A 10,808-nucleotide genomic window follows, 5' to 3' on the forward strand; every position below is an offset into this window, starting at 1 on the left:
AAGAAGTAAACCTTTTCCAGGGTACAAACTCTATACGTGCCAAACCGAGGGAATACACAAGGAAAATGTCTTTGAGAAGGACAGAGAGCATCTGAGCACCTTTGGAGAGCCTTCTCCCTCCATGGAGTCACTCCAGTTGCTACATGTGAACAGTGTCCACCCAACACAACCCCCCACCCACGCCTCTCTCTCTCCCCCTCCCAGGATGAGGAATAGAAAGGGGGAGACGTTGCTATGCTCCCAGATGTTGCCCAGAGGGAGGGAGTTTCACTCTGAAATTGACAGGGCTACCTCCACGTTGAGACGTCCACAATGGGGGAGAGAGGGCACATTGGGAGGGGAGGACACTTTGCAAACTCCTTTCGCTCTCCTCCACGTCAATGCAGTTTGAGTTCAAGCAAAGCACAGGGTATAATTTTAGCTTTACACTCTCAGAAAAACCCCACCTCTGTGAATCCAACACTTTACTCCCCCCTCCACTCCATGGAAATATCGATTTGAGAGATTCCAGAGTTGGAGTTGCTACCATACCTGCTGTAGGGGGTTTGGTAGAAGCTGTTTATTTTAATGAACCATTTCATTTCAACCTCATGCTTGCCATTCAAATACTAATTTTACACAGAGGGTGGTTGATGTGTGGAATGAACCTCCTCAGGAAGCGGTGGATGCGGGTACAATAAAAAGACATTTGTTTTAGTACATGAACAGGAAAAATTTGGAGGGATACAGGCCAACAGCAGGCAGGAGAGACTGATTTAGTTTGGGATTATGGTTGGCATGGACTGGTTGGACCAAAGGTCCATGACCATGCTGTATGACTCGATGGTAAGTTCATAGTTCCTTGAAAGGGGAGTCGCACATAGACAGAATAGTGAAGAAGGTGTTTGATATGCCTGCCTTTATTGGTCAGTGCACTGAGTGCAGGAGTCTGGAGGTCATGTTGCGACTGTAGAAGACATTGGTTAGGCTACGCTTGGAGCATTGCAAGCAATTCTGGTTCCACCGATCCCACCCTGACACACCATAAACCAGAGATAATGACTGAAATTGACTCTGATACAAAATCAAATCATTAAATCGCTCCAGTGCAGAAAGAGTCCATTTGACTCGTTGAATGCATTGAGTACAGGATTTGAGAGGTCATGTTGTAGCTGTACAAGACATTGGTTCACCCACTTTTCGATTCTTGCATTCGATTCTGCTCTCCCTACTGTAGGATAGGAACGATGTTGTGAAACTTGAAAGTGTGCAGAAAAGATTGACAAGGATGTCGCCAGGGTTGGAGGGTTTGTGGTATAAGGAGAGCCTGAATAGGATGGGGCTGCTTCCCTGGAGTGTCAGAGGCTGAGGGGTGATCTTATGGACATTTATAAAATCATGAGGGGCACGGATAGAGTAAATAGGCTAGAGGAAGTGGTGGAGGCTGGTACAATTACAACATTTAAAAGGCATCTGGATGGGTGTGTGAATAGGAAAGGTTTGGAGGGATATGGGCCAAATGCTGGCAAATGGGACACTAGATTTAAATAGGACATCTTGTCAGCATGGATGTGTTGGATCAAAAAGTCTATTTCCGTGTTGTATATCTCTATGTTTATTTGATGACAGATGCTTTATTTCTGTTGATGTAAATATTGTTAGGGAAAGAGAATTCCTCGAGTAGGGGACGATAAGAATCCTGGGAGACCCCCAATTCTGGTTTACGATCTAATGAACACACTTTAAGCACCAAATGTGCATTTATGTCTCATTTTGTTTCATTTTTCTTGTTTTATTCACTGCTCCAATGACCCTCTCAGTCTGGATGGTTGTCAGGCTGAGAATATTGTGGATTGGGCCTTGATCGACTGAATGTTTTATTGCTCTGGAAGGTGTAAAAGGGGCTCAAAGTTTCAGCAGAAAGCCAGCTGAGCTGAGAACAGACAACATCTTTCTCTGGGAACAGGGAGAAGAGGACAGAGAAATCAGAACCTGAAATCCGAGCCGACACCAGAGTACCATGTTATTAGTGCTTTGATTAGCAGTGCCAACCCTCGACCTTTACCTCGCTTCCTATTCAACTTGAATGCCACGTACCCCCTCAATATTCAGATCCAATCCTTGTCATCCTGAAGCCATGTCCCTGTAAGGAGTCTCAGATCATAATTATTCTCTTCAATGTGTGCAGTCAATTCATTCAGTTTTGTGACATTGCAGCACACATTCAGCCATACAGTCTTCAGTTTCAATTCTTGTGTTCTGTAGAATCCAGTTTTGATTGATTAGATTCGATTCCCTACAGTGTGGAAACAGGCCCTTCGGCCCAACAAGTCCACACCGACACTCTGAAGAGTAACCCTCCCAGACCCATTTCTTTCTGATTAATGAACCTAACACTTTGGACAATTTAGCATGGTCATTTGACCTGACCTGCACTTCTTTGGACTGGGACATTTACTTTCCGTGTCCCTTTCTATCATTCTCTGATGTTCATTTCCACATCACTACATTGCTCACCTGCCTTGATACGGATTGGCCATAAAAAATGCATGTTCATACATTCCCAGTAATAGAAGCAGGAGTAGGCCATTTGGTCCATCAAGCTACTCCACCATTCATTAAGATCATGGCTCATCTATCCATCGTCTCAGCTCCCCTTACCTGCATTATCCTGACTATTCTAAATTCACCTACCATACAAAATCCCATTGAACTATGTCTTGAATATGGCTGCTTCTCCTGCTTCCTTGGGCAGAGAATTCCATTGATTCACCACTCTCCGGGAAAAGCAGTTCCTTCTCCTCTGACTTAAACCTACTCCCCCTAATCTTGTGACCTAGTCTCACTCACCATAGAAACAACTAGATAGGGTGGGTCTGGGTGGCATGCTCGTCGGATGGGTCAGTGTGGACTTGATGGAATGAATGGCCTGCTTCCACGCTGTAGTGATTCTATGATTTACCGCAGTTGTGTTTGCCATGGACCACAGCACCAGAACCTCCCACCTTCTGCAAATCGAAAGACAAGTCCCACCCTGCCCTCTTGTACATGTGTTATCTAACTGCTTAATCATTTCTGGTGAATCCAGCCCACGCCTCCCGCTGCTGCCAGTAATCTTTACAAAGCTGATGAGACAATGCTATACCTGCAATACTGAAAATCATAAGGCTTCTAACGATACCAGTTGCTGATTCACCACTCCCACTGATGGACAGCATTGGAAATACAATGTTGGAGGCTGAAAGAAATGAGCAGTTTAAACAAAAACTCACATAACCCTACACTAGGCTCCCTGCTCAGCACACTTTACTTAAATCACTTCAACTCCACATTGCAACAAATTCCCACTTTCCACCAATATCCTGAATGTCCTCACTCACTCAGTTGCTGTCTCACAAATGAAAGATTTCATTGTAGCTTCTGCTCCCAGTCAGGACAAAACATCTTTGAAAGCTGCTCTGAAAGTCCAGTCTTCACAATGACACTTCTGCTTTCCTTCAGTCCAAATTGTCCGTGCTGACCAGATATCCCAAATTAACATAATCTCATTTGTCAGCACATAACCCATACCCCTCTCAATTCTCCCTATTACCAGATGCCTTTTGAAATGTTTTAATTATACCAGCCTCCACCACTTCCTCTGGCAGCTCATTCTATGCACACAACACCCTCTGCGTGAGAAAGGTGCCTGCAAAGTTCCTTTTAAATATTTCCCCTCTCACCTCAGACCTATGACCTCTAGTTTTGGTCTCCCCTACTGTGGGGAAAACTTTTCGCTATTCACCCTATCCATGCTCCTTATGAACTTCTATAAAGTCAACCCTCAGCCCCCAATGATCCAGAGAAAACAGCCCAGCCTATTCAGCCTTTCCATATAGATCAAACCCTCCAACTCTGGCAATAGCCTTGTAAATCTTTTCCAAATCCATACAAAGGTTCGTAACACTTTTCCTGTAGCAGGGAAACCAGAACCGAATACAGTATTCCAAAAGTGGCCTAATCAATGTCCTGTACAGCCGCAACATGACCTCCCAATATCTGTATTGAAATGCACTGAACTATTAAAGCAAATATACCAAACACCTTCTTTGCTACCCTGTCTACCTGCGACTCCACTATGAACCAGCACTCCATGGTATGTTTATTCAACAACACTCCCCATCAAATGTGTAGATCCTGCCATGATCTGCCTTTCCAAAATCTATATTTCAAAATGGGGTCGAGAAATGTATAAGCCGTGATTGAATGGTGGAGCAGATCTGATGGACTAAATGGCTTAATTTCTGCGCCTATGTCGTATGGTCTCTTGCTGTCCTGGACACACTGAGAGAATTGGAAGCAGGAATACGTCATTTGTCTTTCCAGCTTTCGCCAGTATTGAACAGTTCATAACTCGATATAAATATACCTGCATCTAGATGGATAGGCTAGGACTTTTTTCACTGGAGCATCAGAGGTTGAGAGGTGACCTTAGAGAGGATTATAAAATCATGAGGAGTATGGATGAGGTGAACGGCAGGTATTCTTTCCCTAGTGTGGGTGGTTCAAGATTAGGGAGCAAATTTTGAAGGTGAAGAAAGAAATATTTTAAAAAGACATGAGGGGCACCTTTTTTTAAAGATAAAGAGTAGTTCGTTTGAGCAATCAATGTCCAGAGGAGTTGCTGGATGCAGGTACAGTTACAATGTTTAAAAGACATTTGGATAAGTCCATGAATAAGAAAGGTTCGGAGGGATATAGGTCAATCATTGGTAGGTGGGACCAGTTTAGTTTCAGAACACCGCCAGCATGGACTAGTTCAACTGAATGGTCTGTTTCTGTGCTGTATGACTCTGTAACTGTTCTGTACTGGTCTTAAAACCATTTTCTTGCATTCTCCCATAACTTCTTTGTTCTTCAAAGTCACATGAACTCAGCCTTGAATACATTCAATAATCGAACTAACTGCAGGAAGACATCCCCACTTCTGAACTCAATTCCTCTTGCTGATATACCACTTGCTTTGCTCATTGCTTGCTGCACTTTCTGACAACTGGCAGTGACTGGTGTGGAAGGACACTGAGGGCCCTTTGTCTATCCACACATCACTCCTGATGAAGGGATCGTGCCCGAAACGTCGACTCTCCTCCTCCTCAGTTGCTGCCTGACCGACTGTGGTTTTCCAGCGCCACAATATTCAACTCTGATCTCCAGCATCTCACTTTCGCCACATCTCAACATATCACCATTTAAACAATGCATCTCCTTTCTGCTATTTTTTTTACACTGCAAAGGCTATAACTTCACATTGTGGTACTGCATTTGCCATGTGTTTGCAAGTTGACACACAGACCTGGATCAACTTTTCCAGAGTCTGGCCCCTCCTTCGGTTCACTCTTGAACCCCAGAATGAAAACGCGATGAGAAAAACACTGTTGTACTCACAAATGTTAGACAGAGGAAGGAAGTTACAGTCTGGGGTGAAGTTTAACCTTATGCAGAGAGAAAAAAGCAGCAGCAGCTTCAGAGCTCACGGTCCAACCTCCGCATTTCCACAATGGCCGGCACTGATTGGCAGGAGGACCAGACTCCTTCCGGTCCTCCAAGGTTCTCCACTGCTCCATGGAAAGGAGCTCGCGCTCTCCCAAGAGTATGCGCAGTGCTTTGCTGACACTGGCGATCATGCGCAGTACTTGCTGACACCGCGGAGCATGCTCAGTGTGCAGGAATTTGTTTCAAATTTTAAAGTTAAAAATCACAAAGCTCCAGGTGATAGTCCAACAGAGTTATTTGGAAGCACTAGCTTTCGGAGCCCTGCTCCTTCATCAGCTGATTGTGGAGTATAACATCGTAAGACACAGAATTTATGATCTTACGATCTTATATTCCACAACCACCTGATAAAGTAGCAGCACTCCGAAAGCTAGTGCTTCCAAACAAGCCGATTGGACTGTAACCTGGTGTTGTGTGGTTTTTAACTTCGTACACCTTAGTCCAACACGGGCACCTCCCGATCATGACAAATATTAAGTGTCCAAAGGCGAATACGAGAGAAAAATGCCGAAGCTATTTTATTTTGCCGATTTTTTCCCCCTGTGCCTCGACATTTTATTTCTTTTGCATTTTGTTTGGCTGCTCAACGTTTCTGTCTTTTCCCCAGGGTAGAGGTATTCCAAAACTAGAGAGTAAAGGTTTAGGGTGTGGGGGAAAGATTTTAAAAGATCCAAAAGACTAGGAATAGAACATTCACCCCTTACTGGGCGAAAGTGAGGACTGCAGATGCTGGAGATTAGGGTCTAGAGTGTGGAGCTGGAAAAGCCCAGCAGGTCAGGCAGCATCCGAGGAGCAGGAGACTCGACGTTTCGGGCAAAACCCTTCGTCAGGAAATAGCCATGGGGAACTGCAGGGTTGTAGCGTAAACGAGTGAGTCTAAGTGGGATGCTGTTTGGAAGGTCGGTGTGAATGGCCTGTAGGGATGATATGGTTCCACTGCCTGAACCACGCGTCTTTTGAGACGTGTGGGAGGAGTGGGTTCCAGTTCGTTGGACACTGACACGAGTCCTGGAGAAGGTGGCATTTGTGCTGTCTCTCTCTTCACATTTTGCCCCCCTGTCCATTTTCTCCCCATCCACTGCCCCCTGCCCATTCTCTCTCCTCACACCGCACCCTCTATTCTCCCCCAACCATCTGAACCCCAGCCTGTTCCCCTGTCCATTTCCCTCCCTTCTCCACAACCACCAGCGACCCCCCAACACACGCCCCCAACAATCGTCCTTACTCGTGCCTCAGCCCTCTTTGATCGCTGTATGAAGTCTTTCTCAGGGGAGAGAATGGATGGTGATGACTTTACCTGGGAGACACGGCATGTGAGAAATAGCTGATTTTTAAAATTGAGAATAACTAAAACCATATATTCAGAAACTTCGTTAAAGTCGGGAAAAATTTTATTTTTTTTCAAAAAAAAGCTGCAGAAATCTTTCTGAAACTTGCATTGATGTTTGTGCAGTTAGGCCACAACAAATGACAGGCTGTAAGGAGTGAATGAGTGAATAAAAGACAAGTCCAACCTTGCCCTCGAGGAGAAAGTGAAAAATGCAGATGCTGGAGATCAGAGTCGAGAGTGTGGTGTTGGAAAAGCACAGCAGGTCAGACAGCATCCAAGGAGCAGGAGAATCGACGTTTCGTGCATAAGCACTTGGCACTCGGCCATCGCTCCTTCAACCCCCCTGTGATGGCGCGTGAACTCGCTGGTGCCTCCGCAGGTGGGAGGAGCAGGTGAATCCCTTCCGGCACATACAGCAGGTGAATGGCCTCTCTCCAGGGTGGACCCGCTGGTGGGTCAGCAGTGCAGCTGACTGAGTGAAACCCCTCCCGCACATGGGGCACGTGAATGGCTTCTCTCCCTTGTGGACTCACTCATGCGTCTGCTGATGGCTGATCCGACTGAAGCCTTTCCTACACACTGAGCAGGTGAATGGCCTCTCCCGGTGTGAATCCGTCTGTGGGTTTCCAGCAGGGATGGGGAAGGGAATCCTTTCCCAAAGACCCCACATTTCCAATGTTTCCCCTTTGGAGAGAACTTTCCTTGTGTTGCTCTGGGATTGAAATTACAATCAGAACAGGTACATAGCCTTTCCCACCTTGAGGGGTGAGACTTTGATTCCTCCAAGCTGAGTAAATGGTTTGAAGCACTTTTCACAGTCAGCGCACTGAATCTCCCTCACTCGATGTCTCAGTATTCTTCCTGCCACAGGACTGTCCAAAATCTCTCAAACAAACAAAAGCAAACATGCCTTCTTGATTGGAATGGCTGCTGATATTCAAGTCCCAATGAATCAAGTGGCTCTGTCAGAAGTTGATGTATAATTTGCTATAAGATTTCTTTCTGCACGTCTTCCTGCAAAGAAAAATCACAAAATAAGTGATCACTGTCAGTACAGTTAATGAACATAACATTGGTGGCGCTTCCTGTCGACTGCGAGATGTCTGCTGATCACATATTATCCAGGCCACAGAAACCTGAAAACCCTCATGCTGCCAGATCGGCTTAGCTGTGCATGGAGGAAAACTTCATTTCAGTGACAATAACATGGAATAAACTGCCTACAAAGATGCTGGAAATGGAGCTGAATCAAGGACATGAAAATGAAATGTTAAGGCTGCTTGAGAAAAGAAAGGCAGTAAAATTGCTGAATGACTTCCTGCTGACCTATTAAATAAAGAATTATGACAAAAAAAGGACGTAACTCCATTACTACATTAGAAGGTGAATAATAATTACAACAGAAACTTTTACAACAGCCAACAATATCAGATATACACCATATAGAACAAAGAAAGTTTACAGCCCAGAAACAGGCCCTTCAAGCCTGAGGCGATCCAAATGTACTGTCTAAACCTGTCGGTCAATTCCTCAGCATCTGTATCCCTCTACTCCCCACCCACTCATGCATTTATCCAGACGCATCTTTAATGTATCGACCGTGCCTGCCTCTACCACCTCTGCTGGCAACGCGTTCCAAACGCCCTCCACCCTCTGAGTGAAGTAAAACGCGTTTTCGCTTTGAAAAAGTGCTGCCCTTGCCGCGTTCATTGTAATGGTAGTTTTGCCTCATTTCTAATTCAGGCAGTTGGATCTCGTTTAATGAAGCTGCTTTTTGAGAGCATTGACTAGCCGTTTTTGCACAAGGCAGTGTAAGAAACCAGGGCTCGTCCGTGATTTGAACCCGGGATCTCTCGCAACCCCACGTATTAGAAAACCCGAAGCAAGAATCATACCCCTAGACCAACGAGCCACAGGCCGCTGGCGCCCTACATTTTTTGAGCAATGTGCCAATCCCTTAACTGCTTCTCAGTTCCTTGAGAATCTAACCTTTTAGTTGTGAACATGAGAAAAGGACCAATCCTTTTCTAGGGTGCAACTGTATACGTGCCAAACTGAGGGAACACACAAGGAAAATAGCTTTAAGAGAGATAGAAAGTATTTGAACACCTTTGGAGTGTCTGCTCCCTCCCAGGATTCACTCCAGTTGCTACAAGTGAACAGTGTTTCACCCACCCCGACCTCCCCTTCCCCCTCGCTGCTGGAGGATGGTATATGGAAAGGGGGAGACATTGCTTTGCTCCCAGATGTTGCCCAGAGGGAGGGAGTTTCACTCTGAAACTGACAGGGCTGCATCCGCATTGTGACGTCAACAATGGAGGGCGGGCCGGACAGCTGTCCTGCAGATGAGGCACGTGTGGAGGGGAGGGCACTTTGCAAATCCCATTCTCCTCCAAGTCCATGCAGATTGAGTTCAAGCAAAGCAAGGGGTTTAAATATACTATAGAAAACCTCCTTTGTGCCTTGGGAAAACTCCGGCCGCGGAAATGCAGTGTTACAGATTCAAAGTAACAGAAGCAGGAATAGAGCATTTGGTCAAGCCTGCTCCGTCATTCATTAAGATCACAGCTCCACCAACCTGGACTATCCCGACTACCCTTAATTCCCCTACCATGCAAACACCCATCCAACTGCGTCTTCAATAAACTTCATGAAGCTGTCTCAACTGCTCTCTTGGGCAGTGAATCCCATGGAGTCTCACAGAGTGACACAGATGTACAGCACGGAAACAGACCCTTCCGCGCAACTCATCCATGCAGCCCAGATATCCTAACCTAATCTAAACCCATTTGCCAGCACTTGGCCCAAATCCCCATAAAACCTTCCTACCCTCCAACCTCCAACCTTGGCAACATCCCTGTAAATCTTTTCTACACCTTTTCTAGTTTCACAACATCTTTCCGATAGGAAGCAGACCAAAATTACATGCAATATTCCAAACGTGGCCTGACCAATGTTCTGTACAGTGGCAACATGAGCTCCCAACATCTATCCTCGATGCTCTGATCAACAAAGGAAAGCACACCAAACGCCTTCTTTACTATCCAATCTGCCTGTGTCTCTACTTTTAAGGAACTATCAACCTGAACTCCAAGGTCTCTTTGTTCAGCAACACTTCCAAGGAACTTAAGTGTAAAAGTCCTGCTCTGATTTGATTTTCCAAAATGCAGCACCTCACATTTATCTCCATTAACCTCCAACTGCCATTCCTCAGCCCATTGGCCCATCTGATCAAGGTTCCGTTGTGATCTGAGGTAACCTTCTTTACTGTCCACTACACCTCCAATTTTGGTGTCATCTACAAACTTGCTAACTATACCTCCTCCGTTTACATACAAATCATTTATATAAATGACAAAAAGTAGCGGACCCAGCATCAATCCTTGTGACACACCATTGGTCACAGGCCTTCAGTCTGAAAACCAACCTCCATCACCACCCTCTGTCTTCTGCCTTCTAGCCAGTTTGTATCCAAATGGTTAGTTGTCCCTGCATGCCATGAGATTAAACCTTGCTCACCAGTCTCCCATGAGGAATCTTGATGACCGCCTTCCTGAAGTCCATATAGATCACGTCCATCGCTCTGCCCTCATCAATCCACTTTGTTACTTCTTCAAAAAACCCAATCATGTTCATGAGACATGATTTCCCAAGCATAAAGCCATGCTGACTATCCCTAATCAATTCTTGCCTTTCCAAATACATGTAAATCCTGTCTCTTAGGATTCTCTCCAAAACCTTGCCCATCGCGGATGTCAGGTTCACTGGTCTATAGTTCCCTGGCTTTTCCTTACCACCTTTCTTAAATAGAGGCACCACGTTAGCCACCCTCTAGCCTTCTGGCACCTCACCTGTGACTATTGATGATACAAATATCTCAGTAAGAGGCCCAGCAATCACTTCCCGAGTTTCCCACAGAGTTCTAGGGTACTCCTGATCAGGTCCTTGGGATTTATCCACTTTTCTG

The sequence above is a fragment of the Chiloscyllium plagiosum genome, unplaced genomic scaffold (assembly GCF_037043375.1).
Source record: "Chiloscyllium plagiosum isolate Xiang-an unplaced genomic scaffold, Cpla_swu_hap1 HiC_scaffold_27, whole genome shotgun sequence".
NCBI classification, from domain to species: domain Eukaryota; kingdom Metazoa; phylum Chordata; class Chondrichthyes; order Orectolobiformes; family Hemiscylliidae; genus Chiloscyllium; species Chiloscyllium plagiosum.